The 18,971-nt window shown below is 43.3% G+C and overlaps 1 protein-coding gene across 4 annotated transcripts in view; it reads left to right on the plus strand.

Annotated features, from left to right (window-relative positions):
• The window catches only part of GSK3B (glycogen synthase kinase 3 beta), a 238,443-nt gene that overhangs the window by 85,246 nt on the left and 134,226 nt on the right, over positions 1–18,971 (plus strand). The gene's annotated exons all lie outside the window — the stretch shown is intronic.

The following is an 18,971-nucleotide window of genomic DNA, read 5'->3' on the forward strand; positions in this document are numbered from 1 at the left end:
TGGAGAAAAGACCATGGTGGCTGGAGCAACTTTTCAAGAGTGCATTCCTTTTATTGCCAAAGAACAGTAAACAGTTTCCGAACTCCATCACTGCCTGTAAAAATTAGTTTGATATGATGGCCTGTGCTCGGGTTAGAAGCTTGACACGGAGGTAGAAGTATTCTAACATCCATTTGTACTTCCACTTTTGGCAGGTTTTAAACTGGACAGTGGACTAGTAAATGTACAAAATGGAATGTTCTTGCTGCTGGCTTGACAGGGAAAGAGCTAGATGTGACCCTCAGGGGTCTCTTATTCCAGTTCGTGTTTCTTAAAACATCAGTCCATGGTGGTAGTTCATTGAGGTTTTGCTTCTCAGCAACTGTTAGCTTGGAACTCTGTTGTGCTTAAATACCTGTGTTCTTAAGGCACGTCTACACTGGCAAAGTTACAGTGCTGCTCAGAGCACTGAAGGGAAACCACTATTGTGTGTTCATCCTGTCAGCTGCCTGCACAATAGCATGTTCACACTTACGGAACTTGCAGTGGTATTCGGAGCGGTGCACTTTGGGCAGCTATCCTACAGAGTATGTCTTTCTCTTCTGCCGCTAAGACTTGTGGGAAGGTGGAGGGGGTCATGGGGCAGCCTGGGTCCTGTCCCAATGACCCATGATTCATTGCTTCACATCCCAGAATTCCCTGTGCTTCCCTTGCAGTTGGCGCCATCTTTCAACGGTTTGTGTACTGTGTGCTATGCCTCTTCCGTCTGCAGGAATGGATCCCGAACTGTTGACCAGTATGCTGCTTGCTCTGACCAACACAGCACGAGTGTCAGTGGAGTTATTCCTTAAACTACAAAAGAAGAGTGTGACATTGATCTCGCTATGTGTAGTAGCTATGACATGAGATTGCTTGTGGCATTCACAGAAGTGCTGACCACATTGGAACGCCACTTTTGGGCTCAGGAAACAAGTACTGACTGGTGGGATCACATAGTCATGCATGTCAGGGATGATGAGCAGTGGTTGCAGAACTTTTGGGTGAGGAAAGACACATTCATGGGACTGTGTGATGAGCTCACCCCAACCCTGCAGCACAAGGACACGAGAATGAGAGCTGCCTTGTCATTGGAGAAGCGTGTGGCGATTGCACTTTGAAAGCTGGCTACTTCAGATTGCTATCAATCGGTCGCTAACCAGTTCGGAGTGGGAAAGTTGACCATTGAACTTGTATTGATGGAAGTGTGCAGGGCCATTTTTCGCTTCCTGCTCCGAAAGACCGTGACTTTTGGCAACCTGCATGACATTGTGGCTGGCTTTGCACAAATGGGCTTCCCTAACTGTGGAAGGGTGATAGATGACACACACATTCCAATTCTGGCACCGACCACCTAGCTACCAAGTACATTAATCGCAAGGGATATTTCTCAGTGGTTCTCCAGGCGCTTGTGGATCATCGTGGGAGTTTTTCAAACATTAATGCAGGCTGGTCTGGAAAAGTGCATGACGCATGCATCTTTCAGAACACTGGCTTGTTCAGGAAGCTGCAAGCAGGGACTTTCTTCCCGGACCAGAAGATCACAGTAGGGGAAGTCGAAATGCCTATTGTGATCCTGGGAGACCCTGCCTTTCCCTTAATACTGTGGCCTATGAAGCCATACACAAGACAACTTGACAGCAGCAAGGAGCGGTTCAACAACAGGCTGAGCAAGTGCAGAATGACTGTTTGGCTGTTTTAAAAGCCCGCTGGCGCTGCCTCTGTGGGATGCTGGACTTTGCCAATGACAATATTCCTATGTGTATAACCGTGTGCTTTATGCTTCATAATATTTGTGAAGGGAAGGATGAAAGCTTCTCTGAGGGCTGGACCGCAGAGGCTCAGTGTCTGGAGGCTAAGTTTGAACAGCCAGAGACCAGGGCTTTTAGAGGGGCACAGCGTGGGGCCATAGGGATGCCTTGAGGCAGCAATTTGAAACTGAAAGCCACTAATATTTGTTGCTATGCTTGGGAGTGCAGTGCTTGTAATGCTAGGAGGTGATTGGTGCACATAATGCAATAAGCGGGTTTAACATAATTGTATGTTGCTTTGCAGGGCTCTTTTTGTTTTCAGTTAATAGAATAAAGATTGCTTTCAAACCAACACAATTCTTTTATTAAAAGACAACCACCAGAGGAGAGAGTCAAACAAAAATAAAACAGCAGGGATGGGAATGGGGAAGGGAAGGTCCCAGGAGTTGTCGTCACCATCCCAGGATGGCTAAAGATTTGTGTATGTCCAGGAATCATATCCAGCCTTCTCCTTTGGAGTACGATGCAACGGGTACTGTACTTCAGCAGGGCCAAACTGCAGAAGGGTGGGTGTTGAGTGCAGTGGGTAGCAGGAGTCCACAGTGCTGGACTGTGAAGTGAGAGGAGTGGAATGCCATAGGTGTAGACTGCAGCCAGGAGGTTGATAAGAGCGTATTGGCAGTGTCTGGAGGGCTCATGGGACAGAGTTTTGTGACAGCAGCTGTAGGGGAGGGCGGGTGCCACTCCATGGCTTCATTCGGGCATACTGTGTTCTCCTTTTGGTCCCTCTTCTCACTGTCCTGCCTCTTCTTCAATTCCTGTTTCTCGGTGGTGGAGTGCATCATAACTTCACGCAGAAAGTCCTCCTTAGTTCTTCTTGGCCGCTTTCTAATTCTGACCAGCTGTTCAGCTGGTGATAACAAAGATGGAGGCTGGGCTCCCAAGCTCATCTCTGTGAAGTTTAAACACAACATTGTACAGAAGCAGTATTGTTTGCAACACACAGAACACTGATTCAGTGATTTAAAACACAGCCAGTATTCGCACACTTGTCACTAACTGCCTGACCCCAGGCAAGCACACGTGAGCCCCCAAAATGGTGAGTAGCTGCAGGGGCAGGGTAAATCACTCTTCCCGGACCCTGCTGTACACTGGGCACGTGGCTTTTGGGGAGAGCCAGCACTGTAGGGGGGGCCTGATAATCATTCCTGTCCCCTCACTTTCCACAGGATGTGATTATCATGGAAGATATCTTTCTGTTGACAGTGAGCAGGGAATCAAGGGAGAGTCTTCTCGAAGCCTGCAGCTTCTGCCCTGGCACCTATGTGGCTTGCCTGTGTGCAGCAGTGGTCCCCACCCAAACCCTGTGATGGCAGTGGCGCGGGAAAGTTACCATTAATGGAGCAAGAAACAAAGCAGCTCTACTGAAGAACCCGTGGCAGTGGATTGCCCAGTATCTCCACGAGAGTTTCCTGGAGATCTCTGAGGGAGATTCCTGCGACATCAGAGAGTCAATCAGCAGCCTGTTCCGCAGCTCAGACTAGCCTGCTTTCTGAAACCGTACTGCCCCCAACAACTCACTTCAGCAATTCCCAAAATTAGTTCCGCTTACCAGGGACCTCCTCTCCTGTTTGCAATTCACCAAGATCTGACTGCTGTGACTGGCTACCCTGTTCCGGGGTAGAAAAGAGCTCCTGGCTGCATGCATCTTTGGCCCCCGAGTCATCCTCTGCCTCTGGGTCCTCCTCCACATCATCAGCCAAGATTTCCTCCTCCTGGCTTGGTCCACTCTTAAGTGGCATGTGAGCTACCAAAGTATCCAGAATGATCTTCGCAGTGGAGGTGAGGTCACCGCCAAGTATCGCGTCCAGCGCTTTGTAGAACCAGCAGCTCCTGGGCACAGCACTGGAGCACCAGTTTGCCTCCCGCACCTTGTGGTAGGCGTTCTGCAGCACCTTCGCTTTGACCCTGCACTTCAGTGTGTCCCAGTCATGGCCCCTTTCTGTCATGAATCATGAAATCTGTCCATAGGTATCATAATTCCAATGGCTGGAGCGGAGCTGGGACTGGACAGCCTCCTCTCCCCAAATTCTGATGAGGTCTAGCGGCTCGGCATTGCTCCAAGCAGGGGATTGCCTAGTGCAGGTGCAGGACCGGCTACCTGGAAAGATGCGCTGAGACCACTGCACACATCACCAAGCAAACGGGAAGGGGACTTTCAAATTTCTACAAGATTTACAGGGTGGAGATGACGGTCACCTGAGGGCAGGGCAGTAGAATTCAAACCGATGACCAGAGAGGTGAGACCAGGCATTGTGGGACACCTCCCAGAGGCCAATCACAGTGCTGTAATAGCCACGGTATCTATAGTGGTACTGTAGCCCTGGTGCAGAGAGGTCTTCGCCTCTCAGGGTGGTTTTTTTTAAAGTGCTGCAACTGCACAGTTTCTGTGCACTAGGTGGCTTGGCAATGTGTACATCTCAGGAGTTATAGCACAGAAAGCTGCTGTTCTGCGCACAAACTTGCCAGTGTGGACAGGGCCTTATTCTCTTACTCCATGTGTCCGAAGGGCTGGATATATAATAGAAGATGCAGGTCTGACTCAGTTATTAAAACACAAGGGCTGGGGAGGGGGTCTCTAGTTCAGTGGTTTGTCATGTGGGGAGAATGGAGCTTGTACCGAGGGGACTGTGATTTAAATTTCCTTTATGGCTGGTGAGGTTGGACTGGAAACTAATTAGTTTGGGAATGCAAAATTAATGAGCTGTAGTTAGCCTAGAGGATGAGAAGGAAGGGTTTGTAATCTGCAGGTTTGGTAGTGGCTCTACAGTGTGGAAATCTGTTCATTGATTGGGAAATATCTGGCATAGGAAGGTGTTTTCCCCTCACACCCGCAACTGAGCTCAGGCCCCATCTTCATGTGTGCTAGAGACATTATTCATATGTATATACAGTTAATGAAATATTGAATACTAATGTACATTTCCAGATAGAATTCCTACATTAGGGTTGGGAGTACATATTGGTAACGTAAAGATAAGAAACATTATGGGGATGTTGTAATTATTCCAAAATCAGGAAGTTCAGAGTTAAGGTTACATACACATCAAAAGAAATCCAAACATGTTAAGACATGGAAATGCACACTTAAGGTATCCAAATTGCCATAATTGTGCCCTGTAGTGACACCATGCAATAGCCAGATGATTATGGCTAAAACAGGGGTCCCCGCCATGGAGCCCGCTGGGACGTCTAAGTGCACCCGCGTACTGGCCGGTGGACAAGCATCTGCCGAAATGCTGCCGAAATTCAGCGGCATTTCGGCGGCGACACTCTGTATGACACCGCTTGTCAGCAGCATTTCAGTGGATGCTTGTCCGCCGCCATGGTCCTCCGTGGCTTATCAGACGAAAAAGGTTGGGGACCACTGGGCTAAAACATTTTAGTGTGTTTGGTCCTAGATTAGATGAAGTTGATATATAACTCAGTTGATAGGAACAGCTAAGATATATATATATATATATATATTTATTTTTTTTTTTCATAAACACATTGGACTTTTTCATATTTTTCTTGTCATGATGTCACTACATTTGTTAGGTATGTGAGAGACTGTAGTTGGAGCTGGGATATTGGGAATCTGCAAGGAAATCCTAAGCAGCAATTTACATTTTCTTATTTTTGAAGTTTGCAAATAAAGTGAGATGAGTCTCCAATTCTGGTCAGAATCGCCACTTTGAGAGACTGATAGATGGCATATGTTCCTCAGTAACGTGTTACCAGAGTTGTCAACACAGTTTAAACTTTAGTTTGAATGGTTGTCTTGATCTTTCAGGATTTATTTTAATAACAGGGTCAAAAATTTGGTTTTCTGGATAGAAAGGTCTGAAAACTCAGTGCCAGTGGTGAGCCCAAGGCTAAAAGTTCAGTGTTCTGAGTGCATTTGTGAGGTTAATGCTAAATAACAGATCACCATAACGCAGTGAAATATTGTGCTTGCAGAAAAGCAGCACGTGTAAATTGGCTTCTGAAGCCCAGCAATCCAGTGTTCTATTGCCATATGAGATCACACTTCGGTTCCGGCCGTCACAAAAAGTGGCATTGACTGATTCAGCCATAGCTACTGCTGACCCTCTTCAGTCATAGGGAATGTTGCTACAATATGGCACCCTGTTTCCAGACCCCTATTTACACCCCTGCCCTCTGACAGGCCCCCCCACCTTCCCCCAGGACTCCCATGCTTATCCAATCCTCCCTGACCGCCCCCCAGAACCTCCGCCCCATCCAACCACCCCCTGCTCCCTGTCCCCTGACTGCCTCCCCCGAGCCCCTGGCTTCCTTACCATGCTGCTCAGAGCAGCATGTCTGGCAGCCGTGCCACCCAGCTGGCGCCAGACATGCCGCCACACTACTCGACAGGTGTGCACAACCCCGCCTCCCAGAGCACGGCCTGCGCCACGGCGTGGCTGTGGGGGAGGTGGGACAGTGGGGGAGGGGCCAGGAGCTAGCTTCCCAGACCAGGCAGGACAGTCCTGTGGGCTGGATATGGCCCATGGGCCATAGTTTGCCACCTCTGATATAAGGAGATTTGTGAGCCCTGTTTGAATTAAAATGCTGCATTTTAGGTCGCTTGGAAGGCTTGCCTCGTGCAAGTCATTTTACAAGTCAGTTAGCAGCGTTGCATACTGCCTTTAAAAAGTCCCACAGCATAGGGTTGCCCAGCTACAAAGGGTTTGCAACACTTTTCACATTTGGGCTATGTTGTTTTTTAGCCACACTTAGGATATGTGTGAGTGCATTATTATTTGGCTGGTTTAACCTCAGCACAACCTATTGTTTTTAGCAGGGATATAACTGGAATAGATTGCCAAATATTCAGGCATATTATACTGCTGGGAAGAGATTTGCCTATTCAATTTGTGCCCCAAAGCAGGGCTTTTTATTTTTAAAATGCTTGGCTCCTAACTCAGACCATTACCAATTTTGTGGTCCTCTTTGAATTCACTCTTCATTACTTACCTTATTAAAATGTTTTACTGAAATAGCTCATCAGAATTTTTTGGTTTTGTTGGTTTGTTGATTTGTTGGCTATAAACATGAGAGAGGCAAGACAAGCGCATCCCACCCCAGTGTCAATGAGCCCTAGTGTTCAGTAACATCATGTTCTTTCAGGCTGCTCCATTATGTTGTTGATCAGACGGGCTGTTAAGTTCTGAACCAATTGTAGTTTGTTTGTTTTTTTAAAAGGTTGCAGTCACTCCAGTGCACCACATTCTTCACTGGCTTCCTGTTGAGTACTGGTTCCTATTCAAGGTTTCAGTTTTCCCCTTCAAAGCCTTTAATGGGATTGGCTTGAGTTACTGGAGGGGACTGTCTGTCCTGTGTGATCACGACATCCAGCAATTATCTTACACTGGAGCAATGGAACTGTCAACTTCAAGAGTGAGATATATGTGTGTGGGAGACAGAGCGTCCTGGGAAACTAGCCCACAAATCTGGAATCCACTCCTAGGAAAGATCCAGGGGAGCACACATTTTATGGTCTTAGGGCACAATGCAAAACCCACATTGACTGAGCCTTCTCACAATAACCTCATTTAAAACAAAATATACAGAATAAACTGTCTGATCCCTTCAGACTAGAGGTGTGTGCAGGGAGGAATATATCTCTATAATTTTGGGAAGTGCTCAGCACTTCAGTTATGGGAGGCCACATAAAGAGGGAAATTGAAAAAAGGTCTTTTCATTACATCTTAGCCAGGCTGCAGGGTGACTTCCTGCTGGACCACCACTCAATTAATTTCAAGATCTCTTGGCTTGTTTTGAAACTTCAATAATATGCAGTAACATACTTGCACATGGGTTTTGCCTTGGGTAGAGGACATTCAAATTCAGCATAGACGTGTATACAGTTGGGGAATTCTTTGATATGGGAAAGGCGAGCAAATAAGGGATGGCATAAAGAAAGCTGAAGCATTTAATGTCTTTTTTTACTTAAGTCTTCACTTAAAAAAATGTTAATTGTGACCAGGTATTTAACACAGTTTAACAACAAGGGAGAAGGATCTCTTCTTATGGAAAGAACAAGTTAAATAATTCTTAGATAAGTTAGATGAATTCAAGTCATGAAGACCTGATGGAACCAAAGTAAATCTCTGGCGTATTAGCTATTATCTTTAAAAACTCATGGAGGACAGTTAGACTGGATATGGGAAAGCATAGTATTTATTTTCAAAAAGAGGAGAAAGGAATACCTGGAAAATTATAGATTAGATCAACCTAACTTTGATATCCAGAAATATACTGGAACTAATTATTAAACAATCAGTTTATTCAAACCTGGAGGATAAAGTAATAAGTAATAGCCAACATGGAATTATCCAGAATAAATCAAGCTAAATCAACCTAATTTCCTTCTTTTACATGATAACTAGTCTAATATATGGGGGGATGCAATAGACTTTAGTCTTTAGTAAGGTTTTTCACACTGCCCCACATAATATTCTTATAAGCAAACTATGGAAATCTGGTCTGGATGAAATTACTGTAAGGTGGGTGCACAATTGACTGAAAGACCATACTTCGAGTAGGTAAGATTTGCTGTGAGATTAGGAGTACTGATCTAGTGGGTCTTGCATGGGTCAGTCCTTGGTCTAGTACTGGTCCATGACTTAGATAATGACTTAGATAATGGAGTGGAGAGTGTGCCTAAAATTTGTGGATGACACCAATATGGGAGGGATTAAAAGCACTTTGGAGGACAGAATTAAAAATGATCTCGATAGATTGGAGAATTGGCTTAAAATCAATAAGATGAAATTTAGTAAAGATAAGTGCAAAGTACTACACTTAAGAAAGACAAATCAAACGTAAAAGCAGTACTGCAGGAGAGGATCTGAAGGTTATATTGGATCACAAATTGAATGAGAGTCAGTAATGTGATGCTGCAGTGAAAAAGGCAAATATCATTCTGGGGTATATTAATAGTAGTGTTGTGTGTAAGGCACGTAAGGTAACCATTCTGCGCTATTCTGCATTGGTAAGGCCTCAACTGGAGTATATTGTCCGATTCTGGGTACCATACTTTTTAAGAAAGATGTGAACAAATTAGAGAGTCCAGAGGAGAGAAACAAAGAGGCTTAGAAAACATGACCTGTGAGAGTGGTTGAAAGAATTGGGCATCTTTTTAGTCTAGAAAAGGCTGCGGGGAGGAGAAGGCATAAGTCTTTAAATATGTCATTTTTTTGTAACCTTTCTATGATCAATTAATCTCCATGTCTGTTGAGGGTTAGATAAGAAGTAATTGGCTTAGTTTGTTGCAAGGGAGATTCAGGTTGGATTTTAGGAAAAATCTTTCAAACTGTAAGGATAATTAAGAATCAGAACAGGTTACTTAAAGAGGTTATGGAATCCCAGTTATTGGAGATTTGAATGAACAGGTTAGACAAACGCCTATCAGGGATGGTCTAGGTATACTTAATTCTGTCTCAATGCAGGGGATGACCTAGGTGAACTTGAGTCCTGTCCAGCTGTATATTTCTAGGATTGCTTCCTTTCTTTGTCCCATCTCATGTGGACATGAAGTTTTAGAGCCATCTTCCATGCCCCTGAGAACTATGTTTTTCAAAATAATAAAGGCTATATATAATTGTTGCATGTTTTCTTGGTCACTAAAAGTTAAATCACCTCCTCAGCCCTGCTCCGAGTAGTAGCAACAAGACATTAGAAACTAATGCAAAGAAGCAACTTTTGGCAAGCGTCTGTAGTGCAGAGACATGCGTACTATCTAGGAGTACTCCTCGATATATGGAGGTAGAGTGCCAGCCTTGCCTCAGCACTCCCTGGCACCACTTGTTTCCTCCTCCTATCAAACAGAGTTGTGAGCTCCAACACCAGCCTCTGTGCCATTTAGACCGACTCCTTTGACTGCTCCTGCTTCCTTGGTGCAGCAAACATCAAACCAAGGCTGCCTCCTGGTGCCAAGAACTCCAGAGTTGTATGCTGCAGATAGAGGTTTACTCTGCCTCTTGGTACCAGGTTCTCTGCTTGTCCAGGATGTAGACCAGGGGTCCCAAACCCACGGTTCACGGAGTTATTTGCTGCAGCTCGCCAAGCTCCCTGCACCCGCCTCCCCGGAGTTATTTCTTGCTGCCCCCTCCATTCCCCCCCCCCCCAACCCACCGGCGCACGCCACATCCCCGCTCCTCTGCCTACCTCCAGGCACTTCCTGCCGCCCATCAGCTGTTCGGCGGCACTTAGTGCTTTCCAGGAGGGAGGGGTGAACAGTACGCTAAAGGGAGGAGGTAGAGAAGAAGTGGGGCCGGGGCAGGGATTTGGGGAAGGGATTGGAATAAGGGCAAGGAGGGGGCGGAGTTGGGGTGGGGGCTTTGGGAAAGAGGTTGGAATGGTGGTTGGGAAGGGGTGGGAAGAGGCGGCGGGGCTGGGAGCAGTGGTGGGAGGGATTTGTACCTTTATATGAAAAGGTGTCGGTGATGTGGCCCTCTGGCCAATGTACTAATCCTCATTTGGCCCTTGTGGTGATTTGAGTTTGAGATCCCTGATCTAGACTTGCTGCTACTGATTGCATCAGAGGCTCCAGCATGGTCTGTGTCAGCTGGGGCATTCCATTCCATTATGGCTGCAGAGTCTCAGCCTGTGATGCCAACGGTGGGCAAGGTTTTGGCGCAGACAGCCCTTGCCCAGCCAGTGCTGTCAGGGGTTAAGCCACATATGCTGTCCTCAGTACCAGCTACATCAAATCTGAGACCCCATTCGCCAGCAGTGAGTGATACTGCACTGCCGTGACTGTCGGACTATTTCGGGTCTTCCTCAGAGTTGGAGATGGGGTCTACGTGCACTGTTTCTGAGATGAAGCTTTACATTCCTTCCCCCTCACCGGGAAGATTCTGGTCATGTTAACCATTTTATCCATGCTCTCCTTTTCTCACTCAGTTTGCAGCCAGTCAGATGTTCATAGCGCTAGTGGGGATGTGAGTTTCATCCATTCATCTCTGTGTGGTGCTTTTAAGGAGCACTGTAGAATATAGTAGCTAATAACTTCCTGATTAATATACAGAAAATTATATCTAAGTTATGTAATTGGTACAGATGGAGAGTGCACCTTTAAATCAGCATTGCATTTTCAAAGGGGAATAACCCTCTGCTCTGACATTCTTATCTAATCTGTGTGTATATTTACACCACAGCTGCTACAATGGCATGGCCACAGTAGGGTTTAGGTCAACCTCATAGTGGAGGTTAGGATACAGAATTTTTCATGTAGCTAATTTTTAAGTGTAGCCTAGACTTCAGTGTCTGTACCATGCTCACAGCGATGAAATCTGAAAAGCATTACAAGAAAACCAGTGGCTTTTTGCCATGTTGTCCTTTTCCTCTCATGACCTATTGTAGTTGGGTAATATGCGATAGCAGGAATGAATCTTAAAGAAAATAACCTAAAAGAGAAATCTATGATGCGGAAATGGATCTTGCATTTGGATTTGAAAGTTGTGAGATTAGTAATCATCCTGATAGCTTTAGAAGTGGGTTTATATCATCATGAGCTGGATACTATAAAAACTAATTTCACAAGTTGGCCTGTTCCTGTGGGTAGTTTTATTTAAGGCACATATTTGTCAAAGCTGCGGAGACAGGAAGGACTTGGCTGTGGAATGAAAGTTGGTCCTGCGCTTTGGACAGCTCCAAAAATTTCAACCATAATTATGTGGTTGGTCTACCAGTTCATGAAGAGTTGAGATTGGCTGGAGGCCCTAACACAGGGGTTCTCAAACTGGGGGTTGAGACCCCCTCAAGGGGTCGTGACATCATTACAAGGGGGGTCGCGAGCTGTCAACCTCCACCCCAAACCCCACTTGCCTTCAGCATTTATAATGGTGTTAAATATATTAAAAAGGATGTTTAATTTATTAGGGGGTGTTGCACTCAGAGGCTTGCGATGTGAAAGGGATTGCCAGTGAAAAAAGTTTGAGACCCTCTGCCCTAACGTGTTCAGGAGACGGCTAATGTCTTTTTGCTGGAGTGTTGGGTATATCAGTTGGTCAAGGCCCGGCTGCAGAAATGTTTGGCAGGATAGTCATCAGTCTAGATTGGCAGAAACAAGTCACAAGACAATCCTTCCCCATGTTCTACTGCACTCTGCTGTGGTGACATAAATAAATATATGTAATCTTTTTAGTTGACTACAGAGCAGAAATACTTGCTATTTCACCTAGCTAGTCAAAGGTATATATTTTTATAATGACTGTGTAGATTTTGAATTTGGTACAAACAAAACTTCAGACATAAGGGAAATGGGCAAGCTAATCCTGAAGGAACTCCTTCAGGATATAGGTTTTTGTTGGGTTATCTAGACAACTGTCTTATCAGCTTGCCTGCTTTGTTTGCAGAATGCCTTGTGTCAGAACAGGTGTCCTGTCTGAATCAGTTACTTAGTGATCTGTTCACTAGTGCAATTTCTAAATTGCAAGCACTGGTTGTTTGCACCTGTTCAGGTAATAGATACATGACCTAAAAGGTCAGTTTGGATTTTTTTTTTGACTAAATAAGCATCTTTTTCTATTTTAATAGTTGTGGGAATTGTCCTAATCATCTTATAAAACTGATTTAAAACTTGTGGCATGAATTTCTAGGTAAATCCATTTCAGTCATCAAACACAGCTGAAAGAGGACCGGTGGTAGTAATTTTAGCTGCTTTACTATGGGAGTGACATAAGTAAGAGCAAATATGTAATTTGTTTGAAATGTATGTGAGAGAATCCGTACAGTGACAAGGACTGAGCTTTCTCCTCTTTCTGTGCTGTTGAATTGCAAGCCATATTCATATTTTAAAAATGCAAAATGTAAAAGCTTTTTGTATAATTTAAAATGTAAATGATTGTATTTGCTAATAAGGCATGGAAATTAAGATACAATAATTGTGATGGAGATTTGACTTTCCAGTGGGCTGAACTAGATTAGCACTGTTTTATTATTCAATTTATTTTGTGCTGTCTGCATGTGTTTTTGAAGTCTGTGTTTTAATTTGTGAAGTATGAACTTGGAAAGTTGTAGTTTAGTGTAATTAATGGTGTTTTAAATGACTTTTCTCCTCTGGGCATGTGGGTGTAGCACTGTTAATGGTGGGCATTTATGTGCAAAGATGATAGCAGAACCCGTAGTTTTGGAAGTAAAAAACAGGCATTCTTTTGTCTTTTAAAAATGCATTATAAAACTAAAAGCTCTGTGTATCTTTTTGGAAGTTTTACCAGTATACTAAGTTTTACCATGTTTATGGCTATGTTACACCTTTTTTTCCTGACTGCTGCTTTTCATTTCTAATTTTGCATAGCTAACTGTAATTTGCCTCATATAAATGAGATAGCTAAGGAACAATTATGTGCGATAATGCATTAAGCGTATGAAAGCAACAGTTTTCATTATAGAAGTGCAACAGTTTAATTAAAGTAGCAAAATTATATTAAAAAGAATAGGTTCAGTGCCCCCAGATTCCCAAAATAGCATAAATGAATTGGTTCAAATTCTGATTTAAAGTGTTAAAACTTCCTGATACTCCCTGATGACTCTTAGGAGCAGGAATTGGTTTCTGTAGTCAGTTTTTAGAGTTCTGTGTTCAAAATCAAAATCTCTATACCAGCATATATTTGTTCAGGATTGTAGCCAAAAGAACTACTGAAAAAGGAATATTTTGTTATAAATTCTTTATAAATAAACCTCCAAACTTAGTTTGTTTTTAACAGACTTTGTAAATGAATTTAAACAGATCTCTTAAATTTGATTTCTTTGCTCATAATGAACCCACAACTTCAGTTTAAAGAATGTTTTGTTTACTCAAAATTCTTTTACAAAAGTCTTATCTACACATTAACTCTTTCTCCCACTTTGAGAAATGTTTCTGTTGGATGTCATGCATTTGGCAGATAGGTTGCACTTGCTCATACCTCAGGTAAAATATTACATATGTACATTTGTGCATGAGAGATGATCCATATGGGTAAAAATAGTATATGATCATTCTGGTAAACCATACATACAAGAGAGCAGAATTGAGGTTGGACAGGTACTCTTAATTTTTGCACTTCGTAACATTTTGGTGCTTGACTTTGCAACTATAACATTTTCTTAACATAACTTTTTGTCTGCTTATAAGTTACCCTGTGCCCCAATTTGTGCCAACTCAGGGCATTGTCATTTCAGCACATTTCATCTGTAGACTACCAAGCTGGATTCAGCCTAGCTCAGTAGGGTCTAAAAGTTGTTCTCATGTAAAGGAAAGCTGATGGTTCAGGTCTTGGTTCTCTCACAAGTCACAAACTCATGGTGGACCACACTTCATAATAATTGACAGACTCTCGCAGAGAGACTCAGGGTATGGCTACACTGGCACTTTACAGCGCTGCAACTTTTGCGCTCAGGGGTGTGAAAAAACACCCCCCTGAGCGCTGCAAGATATAGCGCTGTAAAGCCTCAGTGTAATCAGTACTGCAGCGCTGGGAGCGCGGCTCCCAGTGCTGCAAGCTACACCCGTAGAGGATGTGGTTTATGTGCAGCGCTGGGAAAGCTCTCTCCCAGCGCTGGCGCGCCGACCACACTCACACTTCAAAGCGCTGCCGCGGCTGTGCTTTGAAATTTCAAGTATAGCCATACCCAAAGAATCATGAGCCATAGAAACTTGCCTCCTGACCTTGCTGAGACCATACATGATTTCTTTGCATCAGTCTTCAACACAGAGGATGTTGGGGAAGTACATGCTCTTTCTGGTAAGAAAGATGAGGTACTGTTGGAGACCAAAGTGTCTTTGTAACAAATTGAAAGTCTAAAAAGCAAGAAGTCACGGGGTCAGATGGTATGTATCCAAGCATTCTGAAGGAGCTCAAGGATGAAGCAGCTGAACTGCTAGCAAAAATGTGCAGTGTCATTAAAATAGCTGCTGTATCAGGTTTGGTGGAGGGTAGCCAATGTCGGGACGTGATCAAAGTATAGAAAATGGCATTTTAAAAAAAAGCCTATGTTTAAAAGAACATTAAGGTTGCATAGTCTAGCATTCAAAAGTTAGGGAAAGATGGATTTAAGTTGTCTGATTCTTAAAGTTTGTTTTCAATTTAAGTTTTTTAAAAGCTTAGGAAATCACATTTTTTAAAAAATTGCCACATAGAACAACAATGACCTCCATATGGGCTATTAGCAGGGTTGAAATTCTTAGATCCGCAACACAGACTTCTGCCACTTGAACAAACAAAGTAAGTGGTGGTGATAGTAGGCTGTTCCTAGAGGGAGATGACACACACTTTGCCAGTGGGTTTCAGATATTTGCTAGATTTCAGAGGAATGTTGAGTCAGAATGGATTCAGTTCCATGTTCTGCAGGGGAGTGTGCTCTAGTGTTCACAGCAGTATTGCCAACCCCAAGTGTTCAAAAAGGAGTAATTGAGCCCCCCAAAATCATGATATTTTAAAAATAATAATGTTGTTTTTCTTTGTATCTGCCTTCTAGTTTCTGAGCCTCTAGAGTGCTCTGGGGTTGTTTTTTTTCTTCTCTGCAGCAGTGACTCCTAGAGACTTACTTTCTGTTTAAAATGAAAGCGGAGATTCTCTTCTAAGCACATGTATTCAGGAGATGGGGTTTTAAGAAAACCCTCATATGTCATGAAAATCAGAAGGGTTGGGATCAGTGTTACTGACCTTTTGCCCTTGTTTTCCCCCTTCTGTCCAATTCTTCCCTTGTCTCCATCATGTACTTTTCTCGTCCAGAGCTCCTGCCCTTAATCCCCCCTTTTTTTCTCCCTTCCCCGTATTCTTTACCCCTCTGCATTTGAGTCAGGCAGCTTCCTCCTTTTCAGCATTGCCTGGGCACCAGCAATGGGATCACTGAAAGCACTTAAAGTGTAGCCCTGCTTGCAGCTCCTATGCCTGGCACCACAACAGCTGGGAACAGGAATTCCAGGGGAAGTCCTGCTCAACCCTTGCAGCCTTGGGATGCTCAGTTCTGTAAAGATCGCACATATGTTGCCTGGTTGCAGATCAGAGCTGTGGGGGTGGGGGACCATGCCCAGTGCAGACAAAAATCTTCAGCTCATTTAGCTGCTGCACTCTTAAGTCTCTACTGAGCTGGTGCTTGTCGGTGTTGAAGCTGGGGTACTGGACTAGGTGGACCATTGGGCTGATCCAATTTGTCAATTCCTGTGCTCATTCAGTTCCCTGGGTTCCTTAGTTCTCCCACTTCTTATTCTCCCCGGTATGTCTTGTATATGCTCCTGTGACAGCCCCATTTCCTCCTGGTGGCTCCATCCTTTTCTCTGCCACCCACAGTTATCTCTTCCTTATACCATGGCTAGGTATAATACTCTAGGGATTGAACCAGGTCCCATAAAAATTGCTGTTCTAATAGCAGCTTGGTGGACCCCCTCTCAGCAGTCTGCTCCAGCTGTTCCCCCCACTGTTAATGGTTAAGGTGGGAGCAGCTGGAGCTGGGTGCTAAGTGGGGGGTCAGCCATAGGGAGTGAGGGTGGGGCCACTGAGCTGGAAGAGCAGGAGAAACAACTTAGGCTGTGTCTACACTGCCACTTTGAGCACTAAAATAGTAGTACTTCAGGGGTGTAAAAAACCACCCGCCCTGAGTGACGAACGTTTTAACACTGAAAAGCACCGGTGTAGACAGACAGACAGTCGTGCTCACAGAAAAAGCTACCCTCCTCATTCGGGGTGGGTTTTTTAAATCACCGGGAGAGCTCTTCCCCGGTGATAAAGCATGTCTATGCTGCCTATGTTACAGCGCTGCCGCGGCCGCACTGTAATGTAGGCAGTGTAGACATACCCTTTGTCTCTCTGTCCCCAGCTGCTGCTTCTTGCAACACATGCCCAGGATATTGGCTGTGACATCAGCTGCCTCGGGCAGATTTAAAAAAAATCTCAGGACTGTCTCAGCCATCCTGGGAAAGTTAGCAACTATGCCAGATAACTCAACCCAATATCTGCAGAGGCCAAGAAATGAAATAGCATATAGGATTTAGCTTCATGAGGAGGACTTACAAGGTAACCTGCCTATACTGTTCCCAACGCTGTTATTCGTATCTCAGTTTCTTGTGAACATAGGTTGGTTTTTGTGTTTTTTTGGTTTTTTAATTTAGCATCATTTAACAGACTAGTGTATTTTAAAAATATAATAGATTGTACTTCTGGGAATCCAGAATGCTGGGATGGTGAATCGAATTCCTCTCTCTACTTCTTTCATCTTTAAAGGTGCTTGCTGTTTTTTTGTTTGTTTGTTTTAAGTAAATGGAGCTTTCAGTGGATAGAGTAATAGGGATGCTGTCTGATTTTGTACTTTTTAGACTATTTGTAATCAGCTCTTTTTTTTTTTTTTTTTTTTTTTTTTTAAACTGTGGTGGAAAAACTGTTTTGTGGTTTATTCAATTAACCATATGTACTGAGTTGCTGGCCTTTGTCACAGTTTTTCTGGGATTCTGCAGTAACCGTTATTTTGAAGAGTTCCTGATCTTTTATGTTTCAATGCTGCAGTGCTGTTTAGCATAGATGGGTTTTTTGAGGGGGTGGTGATTGTATGAAACTGGCTGGTGCTGACTAAGGAGAAAACTCAAAAGCAGCACATCTGATAACCCGTCTGTTACCAAAAGTGAACTGTAACTTTTTCTAGTAGCTTATGCTGCATTTGTACTTTAAGGGAGAAGCCTGTTATGTAAAAGTCGCATGATGAAAAATCTCTAGCATCTAGCAAGTGGTCAGCCTATGAAGTACTTTTACTACAGCTGGAAGAAGCGAGTGCTAGCTCTTAATATGAAAATGTATACTTGGGGAAAGTTGAACTGCATTTATTCTATATAAAATGCATAAAGACCCAAGTTTGTAATGCCTATAAAGGCATATTTGCCTATGGTCTGAAGTTTGTGAAGTACTTAATATTTTAGAAGATAGATCTGCTGAGATTTTCTTGGTGTGTCTCATTTATTTTGTTTACATCTGTAAGTACTGGCATTGCTGACTGCTTGCTTGCAGATTGAACTTCAAAGAAAAACGCCAGTAATATGTTATACATAAGGCAACTAAATAGGCCATGACTTTATAAAATGTTGATAGGTTCCACTCTGTGCAAGTCTGTATTTAAACTGCAGAATAAATGACTTGATTTTCAAAAGGGTAGAGCACCCAGTCTCTCCATGTGAATTCAGTAGCAGTGCTCAGCCCTTCTGAAAATTAGGTCACGCATTCAGGAGCATAATTATAAGAACCCATCCTTGAAAGTTTTAGCTGTACTGGGTAAATAACTTCCTAATGACAGTTGATTCCAACCACTAGCCAAATTTCTTCTCCGGTCATCAGTGACTCCATCCATACTGCTTCCTTGCTATAACATTTTATTGTGGCCTAATACACATAATAAGAACTTTGATGATCTCGCTTTCCTTTTGAACTTTTTAGAACTGATGAAGTTTTCACTGAGATTGAAATTGGAGCCCCTAATTTCTAGTATAAAAGATCTTTCAAATATGTTCATATAAATACTTCAGCATGTTGCAGACATTCAAAGAATGAATAAACGGGGGTGTGGGGGGGAGGAGAATTAACGTTCTCCCCCAAGAAAAGCGTATGGTTTTGTTGCATTTTTTTCCTTAGAAAAATCTGTTTTTTCACAACTCTGTTGGAATCAGCTTGTGTGTGGTAGCTACTGTATCATGCTTTTTATTAGTATATTGCGTGTCTCTTTTTACATATAATTAATGTTTAATAAAATACAGTGATGAGGAACTCAGAAAATATCTTGTATCCAGAAGAGATTGGGTCTTATTTTATTAATGGATTATTACAGTCTGCTCCTGTTGTGATGAGAGGTTGCAATGAATGTTGTGGATACTCTGTATAATGGATGAATTTTTAGGCTTGCTTTTTTTTTTTTTTTTTTGGTCTGGAAGGCTATGCATCTAATAACTAGGACCACCTCATATGTTTTTCCCTGAAGTGGAAAGTGAATATAATGCTAGAGATCTGCAATGGCAGCGTCTCCATGCTATGCCCTTGCCCAGAGGCAGCTATTCTCTCAGAACGCAAAGGGTTTCTCTTTAGAAAATAGTCTTCCTGTTAATAATAATCTATGAAACAAAAAAAAAACCATCTGAGCTCATTATAGTTATTATACTGCAGTTAAATCAGAACCTTGGGTTTCTGTTCTAGTTTT

This window comes from Chelonoidis abingdonii, chromosome 1, assembly GCF_003597395.2.
Source record: "Chelonoidis abingdonii isolate Lonesome George chromosome 1, CheloAbing_2.0, whole genome shotgun sequence".
Lineage (NCBI taxonomy): Eukaryota > Metazoa > Chordata > Testudines > Testudinidae > Chelonoidis > Chelonoidis abingdonii.